This window comes from Pogoniulus pusillus, chromosome 9 (genome assembly GCF_015220805.1).
Source record: "Pogoniulus pusillus isolate bPogPus1 chromosome 9, bPogPus1.pri, whole genome shotgun sequence".
NCBI lineage: Eukaryota > Metazoa > Chordata > Aves > Piciformes > Lybiidae > Pogoniulus > Pogoniulus pusillus.
In genome coordinates this window covers 11,566,222-11,590,093 of record NC_087272.1, presented here as the reverse complement: position 1 = coordinate 11,590,093, position 23,872 = coordinate 11,566,222, and the positions used below count along the sequence as shown (strand labels likewise).

Here is a 23,872-nt window from a genome sequence, read left to right as displayed (position 1 = left end):
ACCAGTAGCTAAAAGGGTGGGGATCAGAAGGAGAGGTCTGGGCTCTTTTCAGTGGTACCCAGTGATAGGACAAGGGACAACAGGCAGAAACTGGCACACAGGAAGTTTCACTTGAACTTAAGGGAAAACTTGCACGAGAGTCATGGAGCCCTGGACTGGGCTGTCCAGAAAGATTGTGCAATCTTCTTCTCTGGACACTTTCAAAACCCACCTGGACATGTTCTTGTCTAGGTGTCCCTGCTTTAGCATGGATGTTGGACTAGATGATCGGAAGTCTCTTCCAACCCCCACCATGCTGGGTTTCTGTGATTCTGTGATCAATTTCATCAACATTTATGCACATGACTGAGGAACAGAGCAGGTAATGAAATTTAGGAAACAGGGACTGTCTTGGCTTCAGATAGGATAGAGTTAAACTTTGGGGGCTGTGATGGTTTGGGTGTTCTCTGCCCCCACACACTTTGGAAATCACCCAGACTAGACTCAGCTGGCTCTGGAAATTGAGTGAATTTTATATTTACAGCTTAGCACAATATACAAGCAGATATTTACAGTATATACAGTTATAGACAGAAATAGACAAGGTAAAAGGTAATACAGAAACACAACAGCCCTCCCAGAAACCTGAGTCCCAAGGAGGGGCTCTCTACCACCCCTTCACCTTCCCCCTGCCCCTCTCAACCTTACCCCAGTCCCAAGGAAGAATGGAAGTTAGGGCAGGTGGTTAGGAAGCAAAGTGGATTAGTCCAAAATGGAGGGTGAGGTTAGAGAGTAAGCTGCATCCCAGCCAGCAGCCCAAGTGAGAGTGGTTATCTATGTTTTTATTTCTTGTCCCTATACCTCTCAGCAAGCCTATGAGTGAAGTAGACACCACCCTTGTTTTCCTTTCACAGCCTGTAATCCAGTTCTCACCAAAACATTCTAGCTAGCTTCAAACTAGCACAGGGGCTTGTATTATTTCATCCTTAATGGAGGTTGGGCAGGGCCACAGCCAAGACAGGCACCTGAACCAGCCAATGGGTGTTAGATTCCATCCTGATGTCATGACAGGTATATAAGGTCAGAGCTGGCTGAGGCTAGCATAGTGCTTTCAGTAGGTGTCTGGGTGTGAACCACACCAGGGACTGAAGGTAAGTTGGTGGGCTCTGGGGCTTTGAGTTTTCCTGCTTTAAGGAAAGGGGTCACAGAGGCTTACTCCCAGATACTTTTAGCTCTTTTCAGAAGCCAATATTTTTTTCTTGTTTCCTACTGCTGAAAAGCTTCTCAGGTTTAATGGTTAGAGACTTCCCTGTGGTTTCTGTCCTCACCATCTTTATCCAGTGTTACTGCTTGCTCTGTAAACTGGGCCATTGGTTAATTTTGGGAGAGATGTTTTACCTTGACTTGTCCTTCTCTGGAGAAAAGCACTTTTCCTCCCCTTTTTTCTCCTCTTTTTTTTTTTTTTCCTTGCTTTTACTAATTTTCCAGTGTGTATTCAAGACATGGCACAACTTGTGTCTTGGCAATACCCACCTAAGCCTTGTGCTTTGCTCATCAGCCCACTTCCTTCTTGTTGTGGGATCAATTTTAATACACTGAGATCTGCTCAAGCTTGCACCCTAGCCCTACAGATCTTCAGCCTTGTGTTAGAGGCAAGGGAGATGAATTCCTCCGTGTTTCAATCTTTGAGCTTGTCACCTAACTTCACTGCCTTGTTTTGCTCAGTTCTTTGCATGAACTTTTACTATGTTGAAAGTCTTCACTGCCTTTTTTCTTCCTAATTCTTTTATTGAACAACTGCTTAGCAAGTTGCCTAAATGTATCTCTTTATACAATGATTTCTTCTCTAAATCAAAGTGATTTAAAACCTTAAATATGAAAGCAGAGAGAGGAGAACCCACAGAGGCTACTTAGGCTACATTTAGTTTAAAATTACACTGCTTTCAGCCTAGAAAAAAAAATCTTCCTAAGTTATACTCAACAGAGACTTTTACAAGGGATGTTCCACAGCACCAAGGGGTAGATGTGGAATTGCCTCCAGGAGAAGCTTATTTTTGTGGTCTTTATGAGCTCCTTCTAGGAGGGGCTTAGGGAGACTTGCTAACTGAATAGCAGGATGTCTTTACACATGATGATTTAGTATTGTCAGCTGTTAAGGTAGTGGAAGGAGCAGTCCTGAGGGCTCTGGAGAATGTAGAAAGAGAATCTGCAGGCTTGGAATGAAGTTTGTCCAGCAAAGCTATGCTTCCTCACTGGCTGGCAGAGAGTTTCTTCAAGGACTTCCCATGGGAGTTTGGTAGGGAAGGAAGTTGCTGAAGAGGGGAAACAGTTGAGTCTCACTATTTCTTGCCTTTTTTTTCACTCTGTGTGAGATTCCTTCCCAAAGGGGATTTTTGTGGTGTGTTGGCAGGCATAGGAATGCATTGTCAAACACGGCATTGAGGGACAGCTGGCATGGAAGTGCTTCCCTGCCTCTCGGCTGGTGCTGCTTTGCTGCTTATGTAAACATCATTTACCTACAACCTTGATTGTCCGTGGGCTGTGCCTGTTTTCCCCACTCCTTTTCACCTGGGAACAGCTGCAACTCATTGGGAGTTAAAACCTAAAATCAGGGTGTTAAAAGTATCAGCTGTAATGAAACCTTTAAGACCACTGAGTCAAACCATTCCTTAGCAAGCAAATCTGGTGCTAAACTGTGCCCTTCTGCAAACATCTCCAGGGGTGAGATTCAACCACCTCTCTGGGCAGCCTGTGCCATTCACTGAGCACCCTTTTGCTCAACAAGTTTCCTCTAATAGCCAACCTCCCCTGCTGCACCTTGAGGACATTTCCTTTCTTCATATCACTTGTTACTAGGGAGGAGAGACCAACCCCTTCTGGCTCTAACCTCCTTTCATGGAGTTGTAGAGAGCAACAAGGTCTCTTCTCATCTTCTGTTTCTCCAGACTAAACAATCCCAGTTCCCTCAGCTGCTCCTCACCACACCTGTTCTCCACATCTTTTGCCAGCTTTGTTACCCTTCTCTGGACATGCTCCAGAACCTTGATGTCTGCCTTGTAGCAAGGAGCCCCAGACTGAACGACAAAGGTGTGGCCTCATCAGTGCTGAGTACAGAGGGACAATCCCTTCCCTGGCCCTGCTGGTCACACTGCTGCTGATCCAGGCCAGGCTGCCATTGGCCTTTTTGGTCACCCGGGGCACGCTGCTGGCTCTCTTTCAGCTGCCAGTCAACAGCCCCCAGGTCTTTTTCTGCTGGGCAGTTTCCAACTGCTCTGCTCCAGGCCTGGAGCATTCATGTGATGGTTGTGACCTGAGAGCAGGTGTCAAACCCCCTGCAAAACTCCTCTCTCTTCAAGTCCTCAGACCCAGTTCCTTCCTAATACCTAGATCTGGTTTCAGCTTTGACTTTATACGGTCTGGTTTACTTCTCTCTGCCAGTTCCTCTGTTTCACAAGGTGCTACACAGTTGATGATTTCCCTGAATACAATATCACTGAATGGTAGGGGATAGAAGGGACCTCTGGAGACCATTTCACTGGGCAACATTCAGAAGAGCCCTGCCACTTCATAGCTATTGATCAGCATTCAGAAGATCCCCTCTTTCTGCTCTTCTGCAGTCTAATCAGCCTCAGGTCTCATCAACCTCTCATCATAAGAGAGATGTTCCAGTCCTCTCAGCTTCTATGTGGCCTTCCCAGGGACTCTGGAGCATAGAAAGTCCAGAACAGGACACAATACTGCACAGGTGGCCTCACCAGGGCAAGACAGACATGTAGGATAGTCTCCTTTGACCTGCTCACACCTTTCTCAATGCACCTCAGAATATTTTTGGCCTTCCTGGCCATGAGGACACATTGCTGGCTCATGATCAATTTCATCTGCACCAGCACACTCAGGTCTTTCTTACTACTGATGCTTTCTAAGTATGTTACAGATCAGGTGATACAAGGAGAGGAAAAGGCCTGAAATTCTGCCAGGGGAGATATAGGTTGGAGATTAGGAAAAATCTTTGCTACAGTAGTGGTCAGGCATTGCAACAGGCTGCCCAGGGAGGTGGTAAAATTACCATCCCTGGAGGTGTTTAAGAAATGGCCCTTTGTCCCCTAAACCATGCCCCAGTGGCATCAGGTCAATGGTTGCATTCAACAATCTTGCAAATGTTTCCAAGCAATTCTGTGATCACAGGATTTAATTTCTTTTCCTTGTGACACCAATGAAAACCTCATCTTGATAACTACCACTGAAAAACTGCAAGGTCCAGCACATTGCTGCTGCTTAGTGAGGAAGTTGTTCGAGTAGCATGTGCTTTTTTCCTGTTTGGGTTCTCTTGTAATCAAAGGGAGGGAACAAACGTGGGTTTGTTGTGGTTCTTTTCTGTAATCCACTTCCAGTTTCCAGAAACAATGGGATGCTTTTTTTTTAAAACCCTCTTTTGAAGCCTCACATCCACCAAAGCAATCCAAACACACTGAATCCAGCCCAGCCACACAAAAAAACACCACTCTCCTATCCTCCCCAAAATAACACCCAAACAAAACAAGAAACCTGAGCCTGCTGTAGACCCCTAGCAAAGGCAATTGCTGGCAAACCACTGAGTTTGGCAAAGATGTGAGTAATTACAAGACCTTGTTTGCAATGAGACGTGTCAGACAAGTTAAAGTGTTGGTGTTCCTGCCAATTCCATCTGTATTATCCAGCATTGTTTCTTCATGCTGTTCTCACCTTGCTGCTTTTGTAATGAATTTGGATTTTCCCCTCTTTCCTACTGGCAAGGTCTTTGATTTCAGTGCAGAGGAATGAAAGGTGTTTTGAAAAGCATTCGGTTGCCCTTGACAAACATCCTCTCAAAAATTACCTACCTTCAAATGTCATGGCTAAATCCTGATGTAAACAGAACCAGTTGGTACTGCACTGTTTTCCTCCTGTTTAGATGTGACAGCCATATGGAAATCGTTGCACAACCAGAGACCACTGCCAAAATGGGTGGGTAAAAGGCTCCCCTTGATTTTATAAACAGAACAAATGTTTCTCTGTGTCTTTGCAGGCAGAGGATAAGAACTAGGTGTGGAACAAATGTTTCCAAATCCACTTTCTCAGCTGTGCTTGAAGTGCCTCCATTAATATCTTAATGTTTTTACTACCACTGCAAGCTCTTTCAGAAGGGATTTCATTTCTGTGGGTAATAAAAATATTTCGACTTAAGTTCTGAAGGTATTTTTCATACTCTTAAAGTGAGTTTGGGGACTTTTCTTGGCCCTGTTGGTGTTGGAAGAAGGTGTGACATTTTGAGGCATCCTTTCCTTAGGTGGAGAAAGCAGCTGACTGTGGATGGCTGAGATCATCTAACTTCTTTTCCTGCTTACAAATCATTTCCCTCTCCTTAAACTATGGCTGCTCCTCACTGGTAGCATGGACATCAGAAAAACACATAGACTTGGTACCTAAGGACTTAGAATGGTGAGGCATTGGGACAGGCTGCCCAGGGAGACAGTGAAGTCACCACCCATGTACACATTCAAAGAACAAGTAGATGTGGCACTGTGGGACATGATCTAGTGATAATGGAGTTGTTGGGTAGATGATTGGACTTGATCATCTTAAAAGTTTTTCCCAAGTTTTGATTCCATGACATGGTTTAATGGTGGTGTAAGGTCAAAGGTTGAACTTTGTTCTTAAAGGTCTTTTCCAACCAAAGTGATTCTATGAGTCTGATTCTGTGACTGGACTCTGCTTTGTGAACTGATAATAAAAGGTGTCCTGATCTGAGCTAGAGCAGAACTGATTCTGGTCAGTGCTGTAGCTGCAGCCTGGGCTCTGCTCGGTCCCTTTCTGCAGCCTGATGTGTGCTGCTTAGGGGGGGCAGAGTAAAAGGCCACATCTGGAGAGAGGAGTGGACAGTTCAGGTGACCCTACACTGACCAGCAAGGAATTCCATCCCATGGGCACTGTGTCTGGTGAGGGATCACCAGAGTCAAGCCTCTTCTTCAATGGCTCCCTTCTAAGGAAGAGTTTCTGTTCTGCCTTTCATCTCAATCCATGAGTTCCTGATTACAGTTCCAGCATCCAGGTCCTGAATCTGGTTCCTGTGTGCTCCTGAGTCCAGTCTGGGACTTCTACCAGAGCATCAGTGATGATGGTGACAAATTGCCGTCAGGGGTGAAATTCCATATTGGTTTGTATCTCTTTATGCATATTTCACTTAATTGTTATTGGTTTCATTAAAGGAGGTTTAGTTTCTTTCCCAACCCATCAGTGTCTCTCTCATTCCCTCTCTCTTCACTTTAGGAAGAAAGAGAGGTTGGTAGAAAGCCTCTGGCACTTGTTTAGTAGCCTCAGCGAGTGACAAGGGGCAGCACATCAGAGTGAACTTGCTGCATCCTCCTCTGGAGTATTTCTCCTTGGTATTTACCTGAGGCAGGGCCTGATTTAGTGCTAGAATACACTGATGCCTTCAATAATAGGTTTATATTGGGCACAGCCTCTGCAGTGCTGAAGTCCATATTTGGAGATTTCTTCAGCACTTCCAGATCAAGATAAAGAGTTTTCCTCAGCCTGTACTGTCAGCTTGGCTTATTTAACAGTCAATCAGATACTGCAGATATAAGCCCAGGGGTGGAAGCAAGAAGCATGTGCAGTTAATGCACTCATCTTAATTGATCTCATCTGCAAAGCACTGGTGCTGCTGCTCTGAGAGTGGGTATCTTTGGCAGATTCTTTGGCTGGGATGCTGTCATGCTGTGTATTTGCTGGCAAAGTAAAGCATCAGCACTATCCTTCTGATAATAGCGCCCAGGCACTGTGCCTCAGAGGTCACAGTGTATCTTTGCATCCCACCTTTTTGGTGCCCATTATCATGGAAGTTTGCTATGGCAGGGACCCAGTGGGATATTTTTGTGAGATGTTCAACATAACAATCCCAAGAGGAGGTTTAAAACAGGTGATTCCTCACAACAAATTGGTAGGTAGCACTGAGAGTCACAGGATCATAGAATTGTTTAAGTTGGAAAAGATCTCCAAGATCAAAGTCCAACTATCAACTGAACACTGTTGTGACCACTGAGCTATAGCCAGAAGAATTCTTTTAACATCCTCAGGATTGGTGACCCTCCAGGTCATGCCCACCTCACTGAGCATTCTCCTCCAATGCCTTACCACTATTTGAGGAAAGAAAACTTCCAAATATCCAATCTAAACCTCCCTGGCACTTGAGGATGCTTCCTCTTGTTCTGTTGCTAGTCATCTGGGAGAAGAGACCAACCCCACCTGCCTCTAATCTACTCTTATGGAGTTGTACAGACCTAGAAGGTCTCCTCCTCAGCCCTCTTTCTTCAGATTAAACAACCAGAGTTTCCTCAGCTGTACAACACCAGACCTGTTTTCCAGAACCTTCATCAACTTCATCCTCCTTCCATGGACCTGTTTTTGCTCCTTGATGTCTGTCCTGTAGTGAGGCACCCAAAGGATATAAACTAGATTCAGACTTAAGCAATCTGAATTGGTGTCTCTGGGAGGTCAGGGGGTTAGTCCTGAGTAATTTTGGCTCTGTAATCCAGGACAAGAAGCCTTGTGAGCCTGTCACCTCCCAGTCAGCTGATGTGGTGCAGTAGAGAAGCCTGTAGAGAGTCTATTGTTGTGGGACATCTGTTATGGACTCAGACATCGCTTAAGGGCATTCCCAGGGAAGGAGTTGGCTGCCTTTTTAGTACAGAGGACACTGAGAGTGAAAGAAGTTGAATCTGTGAGGTGGTAGCTGGTTGAAGGTGGAGAGAATATCAATAGGTGTGTGTTAGTCTCTTGCAACAGAAAGAGTCCTGAACACAGATTGAGTTTTCCCCGGTGAGTTGGAAAAGCCTGGCTTTTGTGTCTGCTAACTTCTGGCTGGCTTTGAACAGACGATCTTTGTATTTCCAAGATGCTCTTTACTTTCATATACTTTCTTGAAAAGCCTGTGTTGTTCTGTCTAGAAACTGGGTTTCTGAGGTGCTTCTGCCTTTTTTTGTCCAACTCTGGTTTTGTGAGATCAGTTGCTGAGATCAGAGGAAGGCAACAAAGCTGGAGAAGGGTCTAGAGAACAGGGCTGAGAAGGAGGAGCTGAAGGAACTGGGGGAGTTTAGAAGAGGAGTCTGAGGGGAGACCTCATTGCTCTCTACAAATCCCTGAAAGGAGACTGCTGTGAGGTGGTGGTTGGTCTCTTCTCTCAGGTAAGGCAGAGGATGAGAGTAAATATTCTCAAGTTATGGCAGAGCAGATTTAGGTTGGATATTAGGAAAATATTATTTCATGCAAGAGTGGTCAGGCACAGGAACAGGCTGCCCAGAGAGATGGTGGAGCACCACTCATGGAAGTGTTGCATGGCACTTTGGGACATGGTTTACTGTGCATGATGGTGTTGGGTTGATGCTTGAACTTGATGATTTGAGAGGTTTTTACCAACCTTTAATGATTCTGTGAAAACAAAATATAAACTGTACAAATGAGCTGAGGTTAGAAAGCTATTTCTTGCCTTTAGGAAAGTTACTGTCTTTTATGAGCATTATGGTGAGAAGAGGTAGCACCCTGAGGGCATGCTGAGTGAGCAGGCTGTTGATGTGGTTCTGTAAGCTTGCTTCTCCTAGGAAAAACAGATGACAGAGAGAATGGGACTCAAAAGAAGAGTGTGGGGTGCATTATTAAGTATGTGACCAGCAGGTTAAAGGAGATTCTTCTTTCTGCTTACTATGACCTATTGAGACCACATCTGGAGTATCTTCTCTGCCCTGGCAATGCTACACCTAGAATCTTGTGTCTGGTTTTGGGCTCCCCACTTGAGGAGGCAGAAGGAGCTACTGGAGAGAGTCCAACAGAGGCTATAAGGATGATGAAGAGAACTGGAATATCTGTCTGATGAGGAAAGGCTGAGAGATCTGGGGCTGATGAGTCTAGAGGGATCTGATCAATGTTTGCAGATATGTGAAGGTGAGTGTCAAGGAGGGGCTAAGCTCTTTTCAGTGGTGTCCTGGATAGGATAAGGAGCAATGGATGCAGAGCTGAACTCAGGGAGTTCCACCTCTGTGAGGATAAACTTTTTTACTGCAAGGGTACTGGAGCCCTGGAGCAGGCTGCCCAGGCAGGTTGTGGAGTTCCCTTCTCTGCAGACTTGCAAGATCCATCTGGATGTGTTTCTCTGTGACTTGGCCTGGGTAATCCTTCTTTGACAGGGAATGTGATGGTCTCTAGAAGTCCCTCCCAACCACTACTACTCAGTGGAAGCTGTTACACAAACACTAGCTGCAGTCCCTCCTGCTGTTTACTGGAGGGGCTCAAAAAATGTTTTTATATCCTGCTGCTGAAATAACCTTGAAAGCTAACTGAGAGAAGAGGAAGCCTTTTTAGAGTTTTATGGTCTTTGAGTTAATCTTCCCTTGTCCACTGAAGAAAGAAATCCTCTTTTTGCAGGACGAAGTGAAGAAGTGAGCATGAAGTTTTCAGAAGGGATCCTTTGTCAACAAGAGTTTTGGGACTTTTAGTGGAAAAGTATTTTCAAATATCTTGCCTGAAGGGCTGAAGCCAGCTCGGCAACTAACAGTTACTTCTGCAGAGCTGCTTGTTTAGCAGCCACTGGTCTGAGCTTTTTTGTATGCTGGACATCTCCTGTAGTGTTTTCCTTGAAAACTCTGCCTTTGAACAATCACACAAAACAGAATGCTCATTGTTTTCTTCAGACCATATGTAGCAGTACCTTGATCTCAGGCTTTTGGTGTCACCTTCAAAGCACAACTGTTGCATAAGGCTGATTTGAGTGATGCATAGTGCCCATAAGTAGAAGCTACGCTGACCTCCACTTAACTGGCAAGGGATAACAAGTGCTTGCTTTCTTGGTGTGCTTTGTTTCAGTTGGCATATGAATGAAAAGGTTTGCAAAGTCACATAGTTCTGTAAAATCAGCTCATTATTTCCCATCCTATGGCTGCTGTGCTAAGCACCCATTTGTAGAACCATGGGATTGTTTCAATTGGAAAAGATCTCTAAGCTCAACCATTCTCTAACTCTACCAAGTTTGGTGCTAAACCATGTCCCTCAGCACCACATCTCTGCCTCTTTGAAACAGCTCCAGGAATGGGGATTCAACCACCTCCATGGGAAGTCTGTTCCACTCTTTGAGAACCTTTTTAGTCAAGAAGTTTATTCTAAGATCCAACTTAAATATTCCCTGATGCAACTGAATATAATTTTCATTCATTCTGTCACGTCCCATCTGTAAGAAGTCAACACCCACCTCGCTCTGCAGCTTCCTTACAGGAAGCTGTAAAGGGTAAGATCTCTCCTCCAGACTGTGAAATGTCAGTTCCCTCAGTCATTCCTCACAAGACTTTTCCCCCAGATCCATCACTTGATTCATTGCCCATCCCTGGACATGATCCAGCACCTCAGTTGTCTGCCTTGTGTTGGAGGCCCCAGGACTCAAGTTGTGAGCTCACCAATCCTGAGTAGAGGGGAATGTTCCCTTCCCTGGTCCCTCTGGCCATGCTGTCCTGGCTTGTATTAGGAATACTGCTGGCCTTCTTGGCCATCTGAGCACACTGCTGGCTCATCTACAGCACCCCAAAGTATTTCTCTGCTGGTTAACTTTCCAGCCAGGCTGATCCTAGCCTGGAACATTCATGGAACTGTTGTGACCTAAGTGCAGGACCCCAGACCTTGGTCGTATAACATCTCATACAATTGACCTCAGCTCATCAACCCAGCCTGGCCAGATCCCTCTTCAGAGCTTTTCTGCTCTCAAGCAAATCACTCTCTCCTAGCTAAACGTCATCTGCAAGCTTGCCAAGGGTCCACTCACTTCCCTCCTTCAAATCATTGATAAAGATATTAAAAAGAACTGGTGCCAGTACTGAGCCCTGGGGGTCACCACTTATGACTGGCCATGAACTACCAGCTGTAGCTCAGAACTGTGAAGGCTTGTGAGGTACATCTATTACAATTCATAAGCACTGTGTGATGCAGAAAGAGCTTTCCCTTAAAGCACACGAGCAGCAGAAAAATCAGTAATGGGGATGGAAATGAGGTGCTAAATCAAGATCTAAGGCTGAAAGCCACCCAAGATGCCTCCTACTGATCAATTTGCATTGTCCTTAGAGCAATCTCCTGCCTTCCTGCGGCAAGGGGAGAGGTGAAGTAATCATGTGTTAGCTGTGCCTGAACAGCACGTGTTGGAGTGTGAATTGGATTTCAATAAGCTGCTGGCAAAAGTGCTCCAGAATAAGGCCTGTGGGAGGAAGGTTTTCAGCTGTCCTTCCTTTTGGGGGTTTATCCTGAAATTCTGCTGGTTGCCAGCAAATAGTTTGTAGTCTGGTGGTTGATGTAAGTTTGCATCTTCCACACGTAGGGCTGACCTGGGTTTGTGAAGCAAGAGCAACACATCTCGCGTGTCCTGGCCTCTGTCTGCATGTGCACATCACCTTTCACAGGCTGTCAGAGCCATGTACTTTGCTGAAACAGCTGCCTGCATGTGCTTTATGTGTGGCCATGCTTCACAGCAGAGGATCATAGAGCTCTTTCAGTTGAAAGTGACCTCTAAGGTTGACTCCAACCATCAACCTAGGATCACTGTGGACATTGAACCAGGTGCCAAAATGCCTTGTCCGCATGATTCTCCAGGGATGGCAACTCCACCACCTCCCTCTGTGGCCTGTTCCAGTCCCTGACCACTCTTGCAGAACAGACATTTTCCCTAATCTCCAACACAAACTTCTTCTGACACAATTTCAGGCCATTTCCTCCTCTTCTAGTACCTGATACTGTGGAAGAAAGACCAACCCCCACCTCACTGAATTAATCACGTTGCAAAAGACCTTTGAGATCAAGTTCAACCTAACACCTTCTAATTAACTAAACCATGTCACTAAGTGCCTCATCCAGTCTCCTTTTAAATGCTTCTGGGGACTGTGACTCCACTACCTCCCCAGGCAGCTCATTCCAATAGGCAATCACTCTTTCTTTGAAGAATTTCTTCCCAACATCCAGCCTAAACCTGCCCTGGTACAGCTTGAGACTGTGCTGTCTTGTTCTGTCACTGGCTGCTGGGAGAAGAGACTGATCCCCACCTCACTACATCCTCCTTTCAGGTAGTTGTAGAGAGCAATAAGGTCTCCCCTGAGCCTCCTCTTCTCCAGGCTCCTCACTCCAACCTCCACTCTGGGAGCTGTGGAGGAATGTAAATTACCTAGATTCTGGATCTTTTATTGTCTTCAAACCTGCCATTACAACCAATGGAGTTGTAGATGATGTCTCTGAAAATCAGATTGCCTTCTGAGACTATTTAATCTAGGCAGCTAAACTTGCACTATTCTATCACCATAGACAAAAGTATGAGAATAACTCTAAGTTGTAGCCTTTAATAATTGCATGGCAGCTTTAGGACTATTGCAACACAAGCAGAAGAGAACTAGGCCCATGAGACCTAATTAATGAGGTGCTTTGTTGCTTGACAGAAATACATGAATTATAGGTCTGTACAGACAGGTGTTAGCATCTTGCCATTTGATCTCAGAAAGTAACCTCTCTGTTAATTGGGAAGTATAAAACCAGAAAGACTCATTAGGCTAAAATACATGTAATCTAATTTTAAGGCTTGTAGTGCTAAATGCTTTGATAAGGCATTTGCAAAGCTGGGTGACCGTCGTGTCACTGTGTGACACTTCAGGGCTGCAAGCAGTGGTGAGTTTGTAGGAGAGAGGATGCAAAAACATGATTCCACAGTTACTGGCACTGGAAAAGATTGTGAGAAAGGCAAGGTGAAAGGAAGATCATCTGGCATTTGTCTCTCAAGCATGGGCTTTGAGCTGGGGCACAGAACAACAGGAAATGGCTGTGCTGGGTAGAACATCCACAGAGGTGAAGAAAAAGCCCTTCTGGGACCTGTCATCCTGCAGCACTTTGAAGCTCCTCTGTAATAGTGGAGCTCCTTCTCTGGGCTTACATTAAGCCTGATTTTCCTGCCTTTTTTCTTTTCTCTTTCAGGTTGTTTGTCTGTTGTTCATCCTTAGTCTGTCACAAGTGTTCTGGGCCAATGCAGGGCATCTTCACATCTTGGTTTGATTCAGTGGGGCAAGAGCTGGTTGCATTTTGTTTACATCAGTGCTATTTTGTTACTTTTTCCTTTAGCCTTTTTTACTGCCAACCAAATTTACTGCCTTCTCCTTGCTGTTGTTTGCTTCTTTATTGCTTTCCCTTCCCCCCTCACCCCTTCCCCTGTGGCTCTCCATTTTCCATTGTCTTTGTTTTTTATTCCCCCCCTAAGATACTGAAACAGCTTCTGGGAAGATGAAGCATTCAATCTTCTTTTCCATCTCCAGCTAGCACTTTATTAATAACCCATATTTATTTAGCATCTATAGCCTGCCAAACACACACATTTGTACACACCAAGCCAATCACCACTGTTTGCTGTCAGGATAATGTCTTCCTGGAGGCTTACCTCCTTCTGCCAAGCCTAGCTAAATGCCTCTTTATGGAAAGGCAAGAAAAGGCTGCTCTTGTTGAATGATGGTTGTACTCCAGTATGTCCCTGAAGAAAAATGAAACATGGGTCAGAAATGATCCTGGACTCTGCTATTGCTGCAGCAGATTGTGCTGTTTGAGAGTGTGGAGAGGTGGGGGATGGTCTCGTCTCTCTAGTGACAAACAATAGAATGAGAGGAAGCAGCCTCAGGGGAGGTTTTGGTGGAATATTAGAAGTAACATCTTGACTGAAAGGGTTGCAAGGACTGGCACAGGATCCCCAGGAAGGTGGTTGAATCCCCATCCCTTAAAAGAGCTTGAAAGAGGCAGAGATGTGGTGCTGAGGGCCATGGTTTAGCACCAGCCTTGGGAGAGTTAGAAAATTATTAGTCTCAATGATCTTAAAGGTCTTTTCTAACCAAAATGATTCTATGAAATAAGCAGTTCCTCTGATAAAGGTGGTACCACCTGCCAGTTTCTATTGAGTTGAATTCCTTCCACCTAGAATGTAACCAACATGACCTTGGTAAGATTTACAGCTATAGAATGACAATTAAAAGAGTAATAACTGCCTGAAGGGGTTTTTAAATTCAGTGTTGTTGACTTGTGGAGTCTGCATAAGCTTGGTGTTAGAAATATAATTTTTTTTAGCCAATGGGACACTTTTGATTTCCAAGAGATGAGTCTGAAACTTATCAGAGAGCTATAAAATGTGATTCAGTTCTTGACAAATCCAGAACTCAAACACAGGAAATACATTTAGGAAATGTTTTCATGACAGCAACTGTTTGTCACACACTAAAAAAAATTATATTTGTTTCTTCCACACTTAAAATCTCCTTGAACAGGAAACAAGTGCTTGTAGATGTCATTGCAAACTATTTAACAAGTGAATCCTGCTAAAGAAAACATCTAGAGACCCTACAGTTCCTTCTGGTTGTCAGTAAATGGGGTATAGCTACATTAACCACTAACAAGTTTCTGTTACTTTGTCATGTACATGTTGTGGTGGGGATCTAGATCCTTGAGCATGTGCCTTAAGATTCATAAAGCTTTGGGTACCAACCTGGGATTCATGCAGCTGTGATTTTCAGGCTCTTTTTCCAGTTGCCCATGAGAATCTGAAGGGAAATGGCAGAAGAAGGCTATCAGTTTGGCCTGTATCCAGCACAGCCAGCAGGTGTAGGGAAGTGACCATGCCACTGTACTTGCCGCTGGTGTGGTTGCACCTTGACTACTCTGTTGAATTTTTGGGCCCCTCATTCCAAGAAGAACATTGAAGAGTGGTTGTGGCCAGGGGGAGGTTGCTCTCTTCTCTCAGGTGGCCAGCACCAGAACAAGAGGACACAGCCTCAGGCTGCGCCGGGGGAAATTTAGGCTTGAGGTGACGATAAAGTTCTTCACTGAGAGAGTCATTGGACACTGGAATGGGCTGCCCGGGGAGGTGGTGGAGTCGCTGTCCCTGGAGCTGTTCAAGGCAGGATTGGACGTGGCACTTGGTGCCATGGTCTAGCCTTGAGCTCTGTGGTAAAGGGTTGGACTTGATGATCTGTGAGGTCTCTTCCAACCTTGGTGATACTGTGATTGAGCACGTCCAGAGAAGGGCAATAAAGGTGCTGAAGGGTCTGGACAATAGGTCTTGCAATAAATGCTTAAGGAAACTGAGGTTCAGCCTGGAGAAGAAGGTTGAGGTGAGGCCTCACTGTCCTCTGCAACTTCCTGAAAGAAGCTTGGAGTGAAGTGGGTGTTACTGTCTTCTCTGTAGTATCAGGCGATAGAATTAGAGTATATAGCCTGAAATTGTGCCAAGGGAGCTTTAGGTCAGAGATTGGAAAAAAACATCTTTGCTGCAAGAGTGGTCAGGCATGGGAACAGACTGCCCAGAGAGGTGGAGTCACCACCCTTGGGGGTGCTCATGAAATGTGCGGTCATGGTTTATTGGCTATGGTGGTGGCAGTTTGGCAGTTGGACTCCATCATCTTAGAAGGCTTTTCCAGCTGAAATAATTCTATGATTCTACAATAATCACAATCTGCCATCCACTGTTCATTGAACACTGAGCCATTGAGTTTTTCCTCAATAAATTGTCTGTAATCAAATTATAAACAAATTTAGAGTCTAGTGAAAGGAAGATTTAAGCTATTGTGATCTAATTAATGTTTGCTGTTTCCATATGCTATCATTCAGTGTGTTTGTGTCAGTCTAGTCTCTGGTCTGCTACCAGTTTTCTAGAAACATCATGTGCAACTGGCAGAACTGCAGCCAGGGCTAGTTGGTGCCCCAGAAGCATTGCCGGCTGGAATTGTGCCAAGGAGATAAGAGGAAGATTCTGTCAAGGCACACAGGTCTGCTGATATCCAAGGAGAGGACAGGAGTTTACAGTCACTGTGGTTAGACACTGTAATAGACACTATAGGTGTCTATTACAGGCCTCCTGATCAGGAACAGGAAATTCATGAGGCCTTCTACAGGCAGCTAACAGCAGAGGGGCCCATGAGAGCTGGTTAACGTTTAAGGACCTCTTCTTCACAGTGCAAGATTAGTGCATGCCAGCAAGTGGGAAGTTGAGAAAGGGAGCTGAGAGACCTGTGTGGCTAAGTAAGGAACTGCTAAGCAAACTTAAATGGAGGAAGAGAGTCTAGAGATCATGGAAGGAGAGGCTGGCTGCCTGGGAGGAGTACAGGGCTGTTGTCAGAGGGTGTAGGCAAACAACTGCATCTGGGTCTAGGCAATGCCAAGCACAAATAGAAGCTGGGCAGTGACCGGCTGGAGAGTAGCCCTGAGGAGAGGGACTTCAGGGTGCTGGTGGATGAGAAGCTCAACGTGAGCCAGCAGTGTGCACTTGCAGCCTGGAGGGCCAACCAGATCCTGGGCTGCATCAGAAGTGTGGCCAGCAGGTTGACAGAGATGATTCTTCCCCTCTGCTCTGGTGAGACCCCACCTGGAGTACTGCATCCAGTTCTGCAGCCTTTATTACAAGAGGGATGGGGAGATGCTGGAGCATGTTCAGAGAAGGGTCATGAGGATCATCAGAGGGCTGGAGCAGCTCTCCTAGGAGGACAGACTGAAAGAGTTGGGGCTGTTCAGTCTGGAGAAGAGGAGGCTCCAAGGTGACCTTATTGTGGTCTTCCAGTATCTGAAGGGGGCCTACAAAAGTACTGGGAAGGGACTTTTTAGGATACCAGCTAGTGACAGAACTTCTTTCTAATATCCAATTTGAATCTCCCCTCTTCTAGTTGAAACCTATTACTCCTTGTCCTGTCATTACAAGACCTTGTAAATAGTCCCTCCCCAGTCTTCCTGGACCTGTCAAATATGATGGACAGTAGTTTAGCAACTTTATCCGCCAGTTCCCTCAGGTCCCATGGGTGGATCTTGTGAGGCTCCGTGTACTTGAGCACGTTCAGATTCCTTAGGTGCTCATGAACATGATCTTCAATTACAGTGGGCAGATCTTCCTACTCTCAGTTCTTACTTTTGCCCTCTGGAACTTGGCCATTGTGGTTGGAGCCCTTGCCACTGAAGCCTGAGGCAGACAAGTCATTGACCACCTCAGCCCTATCCACATCCTTTGTCACCAGCTCTACATTTCCCTTCTGGAAGGGTCCTACATTCTCTCTAGTCCTCCTGTTCTCACTAATATACCTGAAGAAGTTCTTCTTTCCTCTACATTTTATGGTGAAAATCATAATAATCTCATTTAATTGGCAGTTTGAACAAAGTTCTTCAGAGGCCTGTTCCTAATTAGAGCATAATCTTTGTGTGAGAAGATTATCACTGAAGATCATCTGTACCTGTAGGGTTCCTCTCTGAGGCGGTGCAATGCACAACTGCTGTGGTGTCAAACCTTCAAGTAACTTTTTCCATAGAATTGTAGGATTTATCTTTTTGAGGGGAGGATTAGAAGAGACATCTAAGATCAAGTTCAACCTAAGACCACCATGGCCATTTAAACCATTTCCCAAAGTGTCATGTCCAAAGTATTTCTTGAATGTCTCTAAGGATGGTGACTCCTCCACCTCCAAGGGCAGCCTGTTCCAATGCTTACCCACCAATTCTGTAGGGAAGCAATGTTTTCCTATATGTGACCTAAATCTCCCCAGCACCATTTCAGTCCATTTCCCCTCCTTCTGTCTCCTGCTCCTAGGGAGAAGAAACAAACCCCACCTCACTCCTACCTCCTGTCAGGATGTTGTAGACAGCAATGAAGCCTCCCCTCAACCTCCTCTAGACAATATCAGTTCCTTTCTCTTCTCCTCCCTAAGAATTGTTCTCTAGACCCTTCACCAGCTTTTGTGAGTGAGAAGGTGACTTTGATCTTCTAGAAAAGGGGATGCATTTGGTTCTTACACATGACTGGACTAAGATGATCTCCAGAAATCCATTACAGCTCCTCCTGTTCTGTGATTGTGTTTGTATAAATAAAAGATGATATGTCAGTGAGGCAAGTAGAGAAATATCTCTTCTTCTCTGAGATCATTTAGGGAAGCATAGAAAAAATGCAGGAAAAGTTTTGCAAAACAGCTGCAGAGAGATTAGACTTGCAAAAAAATGGATGTCTGTTCAAACTGCAGACTTTTTTCCTTCCATGCTGCTTGTGATGAATGCTTGAAGGTGAATGGGTTCTGACCTGTAGGAGAGCAGTGCAGAGGACAGGGACCTGGACCGTCTACCTGATGGATAGAAGGATGACCATAAATGAGCAAGGTGCCCTTATGGCCAAGAAGGCCAGTGGCATCCTGGAGTGGGTAGAAGGGCTATGGTGAATAGCTCGAGGGAGATTCTCTTCTCCCTCTGCTCTGTGAGGCCACACCTGGAATATTGTGCCCAGTTCTGGGCCCCTCAGTTCAAGCATGGCTTCTAGTCACTGCCTGACAGGTCATTGAGAGCTACAAAGATGTTGAAGGGAGGGGAATATCGCCCTGTTGTGGAAAGGCTGAGGGATCTGGGGCTCTTCAGCCTGGAGAAGAGGAGCCTGAGGGTTGACCTCATTGATGATTATAAAGATGTGAAGGGCAGTGTCAGGAGGATGGAGCCAGGCTCTGCTCAGAGAGGCCCAATGATAGCACAAGGGGCAGTGGGTGCAAGCTGGAGGGGAGTATGTTCCAAGTGAGTATAATGAAATGTTTTTCCTTGTGAGGGTGACAGAGCCTTAGCACAGGCTGCCCAGAGAGGTTGTGGAGTTTCTTTCTCTGGAGACATTCAAAACCTACCCCGATGTATTCCTGCATGATGCACTCTATATGATCCTGCCCTGGCAGGAAGGTTGGACTTGGATGGTGTTTTGAGGTCCCTTCTGACTCCTACTGTTCTGTGCTGGCGTGATCTTTCACATTTTAGGCTGTAGACCATGTGATTCAAGAAACAGACTGCCTTATTTTTGGCTAAACGTGCCCTCATTTTCTATAGCAGAAAAGCAAAAGTAGTATGCTTTTGTCTTACCCAAACTCTTTTTCTGGCTTTGGAGCTATTCTGGGACTCTGCACACCCCACTCTGTCTGTCTGCACCTGGCGAGATCCCATTTGGTGGGTGCAGGATTTCTGCAATGTGTTCAGTCAGAAATTTCCAAAAGCTACTTTTTCTTGCTGATGTTTGCAATATCTGCTTAAGGGATATTCTGAGATCTGTCACCTAATCTCTGGATAACAGGAATCACAGAATTTTAGGGATAGGAAGAGACCTTTAAACATCATCTAGTCTAACCCCTCAACACAGATGTCGGTCTCTTCCCCGTCGTATCAAGTGATAGGACAAGAGGAAATGAACTGAAGTTGTCCCAGGGGAAGTTTAGGTTGGATATTAGAAAAAAAGATCTTTACTGAAAGAGTGGTCAGGTGTTGGAACAGGCTGCCCAGGGAGATGGTGGAGTCACCATGCCTGGAGCTGCACAAAACTCGTGTAGACACATCACTGTGGGACGTGGTGTAGTGGACATGGCATTATTGCATTGACTTGATCTTAGTGGACTTTTCTGACAGAAACAATTCTGTGATTCCTAAGTAGCAGCATAGATGTCTTTGTTTAGCACCTGCTCATCAAGTTCATTGTTTCCAGGACTTTAAGTCACAGAAAGTGTGAATGGGATGTAATCTCTTCACCCATTTTTGACTGTCTTCCTATCTTTTTCAGTGGGTTAGGCCTCTGGCTAAGTGAGTTTCATTTCTTCTGTAGAAGGCAAGATTGCAGATGTGAAAAACTCCAAGTGAAATGGATGGTGTGACAATTTCATCCTTTTAGCCTCTTGTTTTATGATGTGACTGTCTTTAATAACAGCTCTTCAGAGACTCCTAACCCTTTGTGTGATTTACTGTGGTTATCCTGCATGCCACCTGTGCACAGTATTAATTAAGACCTGGGGAGACAATGCTGTAAAGCTGAAAATTTTACTTTGCCAAAAAGTAGTGCAATGAGAACCAAGCAAAACCCCCACGTGTAGCCATCCAAAAGTTCTTCCAAAATTGGTTTACAACTTCTTTCTCAAGAGCTTGAAGAAATATGGCATCTTGAAGATAAACTTACAGGTTCAACTGCCTGCTTAGATGTACAATCATGCACTTTTTTTTGTCCACTTAAATTAAATGTGCCTGAGGGACTGAGCTGATTTTCTGCATCCATTCAGGCACACGATTGAAATAAACAGCATGGTCCTAGCAACATAGCATGCCAGCTATTAATCCACTAAGTACCCTATTAGTACCTGTCACTTTGGATTAGCAATGAGTTTTTTATGTTCCTCATGTATTTAAGTATACTGACTTTTGGATGGATTAAATCTCTCTTATTCAACTAATTCCCCAAAAGCATCCATCTGGAGAACTTTATGCCTTAGAAGTCTATTTCTCAGCAATAAGTCCAAATAAGATGGGCTTTATCATCCCAGAGAGTCACTCAGGATGAGGTAATGGGAATAATAATTGGTTTATAGGGGTTTAAGTTTTTGGTGCTAGAAACCTGCTCATACATAAATCAAAGGCAGGTATTTCACTCCTGTCAAGCATTTAGAATGTTCAGCGATTGATTAAATGTCAGGCAACCTAGTAATTAGTGTACCTGCTTATCATTTAGAATGTAAACTCCCTGGGTGGGGATTTTTCTCCTTCCTCCTCTCGTTATAATCACCCTCTCAAGTCTCACAGTGCATGATTTGGGCTCTTTAACTGCTGTCATAAAAGAAATCATAATGTCTGCAGAAGTCCCCAAACTAATACCATATTCTCCAGTGATAATCTAATCACTGCATCTGAGCACCGTCACTGTGCTGCTTTGAGATGGTGCTTAAAAAGGGACAGCTTGGGGGTTTATCTCCATATTTCTACTCCTTTTTGTTTTAATCTAAGCTTGCACATAAGAGTAAGATGGGAGATAGAGAAAGAGGGATGGAGAAGGAATCAATCTGAGAGCAAAAACGCTTTCAGAGGAGCTAGAAAAGGCTGGGTCAATGGGCTGAGGTCAGCTGTGACAGATTCAACAAGGCCAAATACCAGGTGATGCACTTGACTCATAACAATTTCATGAATGCTCCAGGCTTGGGGCAGAGTGGCTGGAAATCTCCCCAGCAGAGAAAGACTCGGGGGTGCTGGCTGACAGCTGGCCAGCAGTGTGCCCTGAGTGGCCAAGAGAATCCTGGCCTGGATCAGTGATAGTGTGACCAGCAGAGCCAGGGCAGTGATTGTCTCACTGTACTTAGCACTAGTAAGGTGACACTATGAATTCTGAGTCCAGTTTGAGGCCCTCACTAAGAAAGTTCAGACGCTGGACATGTCCAGAGAAGAGCAACAAGGCTGGTGAAGGGTCTGGAGAGCAGGTCTGGTGATGAGCAGCTGAAGGTTGCTTACTCTGGAGAAAAAGAAGCTGAGGGGAGACCTCATTTCTCTCTACAGCTCTGTGAAAAGAGATTGGAGTCAGGTGGGTGTTGGCAGCTTTTCCCTAGGAACAAGTGATAGGAGGAGAGGAAGTGGCCTCAATTGAAGATAGGGAGGTTTAGGTTGGATGTCGGAATAAGCTCCTCGACAGGGAGAGGGTTATCAAAGACTGGAACAGGTTGCTCAGAGAGATACCCAGATGAAAAGCCTGAAGGTGCTTCAAAAATGCAGAGATGTGTGTTGAGTGCCATGGTTCAGCACCAGCCTTGGTAGAGTTACACAGTGTTTGGACCCAACATTCTTAAATGTCTTTTCCAACCAAAGTGATGTTATGCTTTTATGTACAGATGAAATTCATCTTGTCAAAGCTGACTTCTTGACATCACTTCTTGAGCCATATTGCCCTTAGTCAACTATTTTAGTTATCAAGACAAATAATTGAATATATATTTCTTTAACTGAGAGGAACTGAGTGCACCAGGCAGATGTAAACTTACAGCTCACAACAGCTAATTTTACATCTCTATCAAGCAATTTCATCTTCCTAGAGGAAACTATGGAGCAACAATGCTGCAGGATCAAACCCTGCTTTTGTGCAAACAACAGAGACAGCATAGCTTCTGCAGGTGAGGACAGCACCTCTGCTGTTCTATGCAGCAACCTACAAAGGAAGAAGAGAGGAGCTTGTGGGCTGGTTCTTTAGCTCTTGGTTTTTCTGCTCTGCCTGGTGAAACTGTTGGAATGGAATTTGATAGTATTTCTATGAATGGTCTCAGCAAGAGGTAGCTACCCACGAATTTTTCTTTGGTTCGCACTGAAGAGCCATTTTGTAACACTTTCTCAACAACAAAAATCTCTATAATTCTGGAAACCCAGAACCTTCCCTGCAAAATTAAGTTAGGTTATTGCAAAGTGTTGATTTCTTAAGTTTGAAGTGTCTGACAGTCACTGAAATGCTGGTGAATGAAAAGCAGTTAATCAAAGATGTCAGACCTTTGGCAAGGAATCCTTGTTGGAACAAAAATTAATACCAGGAAGAGTTTCTGGGCAACCTTCTCTCAATCCAATATTCTTTTAACTACTCATGGGGGAAAGTCCTGGTGTTTGTTTGATGAATTGTTTGGAACAAGAAAATCCATATTGCTAATGAGTTAAAATCACGGAATTGCTTTGTTTGGAAGACACCTGTAAGATCATCAAGTCCAACCTTCAACCTAGGGCCACCATAGCCATTAAACAATGTCTCAAAGTGCCATGTTCATCCATTTCTTAAACTTCTTCAGGATCAGTGACTCCACCACCTCCCCGGGCAGCTTATTCTGATCTCTGACAACTCTTGCAGCAGAGCAAGTTTTCTTAATATCCAATCTAAACCTCTTCTGGTACAAATTTGGCCATTTCCTATCACCTGTTACTAAAGAATGATCCCAGAGAGCTTCTACATAGCTCAAAACGCTTTGTCTTCAAGTTAATAAAACTAAAAGAGTGTTTTGGAACAAAGCCCCAGCTTCCACAGGAGAGCAGCCATGATTTTTGACTAATGCAAATTACACAGATTCAGTGATGGAAATGAGAGACTTGCACTGGAGAGGGTGCTGGGTCTGTCTTCTGCTTAGCTATGCTGAAATTGGTAATGTAGTCTCTGTTGGCACTTTTCAGCCACTGTGTGACTCCAGCAAAGCAAGATTCCTTTACTGTCAGTCCTCTGGCCACCAATATAACCTGTGCTTATGAGACAAAGTTATGATTTCATTCTCCAAATTAACACCTAATTTAGTTATTTACTGACAAAATTTAATACATTAATCTGAATAATAGAAGCATTTTGGTTTGAGAAGACCAGTAAGATACTCAATTCCAACCATTAGCTACTCTTTTACTTGGGAGAAGAGACTGAAATTCACCTGATTCCAACCTCCTTTTTAGGGAGTTGGAGAGAGCCAGAAGATCTCCCCTCAGCCTCCTTTTCTCCTGACTAAACAGCCTCAGTTCCCTCAGTCATTCCTCACAAGCCCTGTATTCTAGGTCCTTCAACAGGTTTATTGCCCTGGACCTAAAGGGTTAAGGAAGAGTTAAGTACTTCACATAATCAAGAAACATCTTCATTAGAAAAGCCCCCCAGGATCACAAAGTCCAACGGTTATCCCTCCTCCACAAAGTTCAGCTTTAAGCCATATCCTCAAGCACCACATCCAAACTACTTTTAAACACATCCAGAGCTGATGACTCGAGGAAACTGGAAAAAGAACAAGCTCTGTTTCCAGATTTTCTTCCCAAGGTCTTCAGAGGTCATTTTTTTCCTGCTTACATGCTTAGTATGACTACATCAGTGGCATGCTTTGAATTGCAAGATTGAGGGTGCTCAGAATTTCTATCAAACAAGTTCCTCCCCTAGCTCATGTTCACAATCTCCTACCGTTTACCCACTCTAGTCAAGTTACTGCATAAACTTGCAAATGCTGCAATTTGGAGGATGTCTTGGTACCTGTGTTTTCTCAGCCTCCAAAGAAGCAGCCTTCTGTAGCTAATTGCCAGTCTGAATGCTAGCTGC

The 23,872-nt window shown here is 44.7% G+C and overlaps 1 long non-coding RNA gene across 2 annotated transcripts in view; it reads left to right on the top strand.

Moving 5' to 3' along the window:
• Positions 1-1,092: 1,092 nt before the first annotated feature.
• LOC135178425 (uncharacterized) overlaps positions 1,093-23,872 on the top strand; it is a 141,170-nt gene continuing 118,390 nt past the window's right edge. For both annotated transcript variants that reach the window (XR_010303523.1, XR_010303524.1), the window contains exon 1: positions 1,093-1,130. This is a non-coding gene — a long non-coding RNA (uncharacterized LOC135178425). The remainder of the gene's footprint in view (positions 1,131-23,872) is intronic.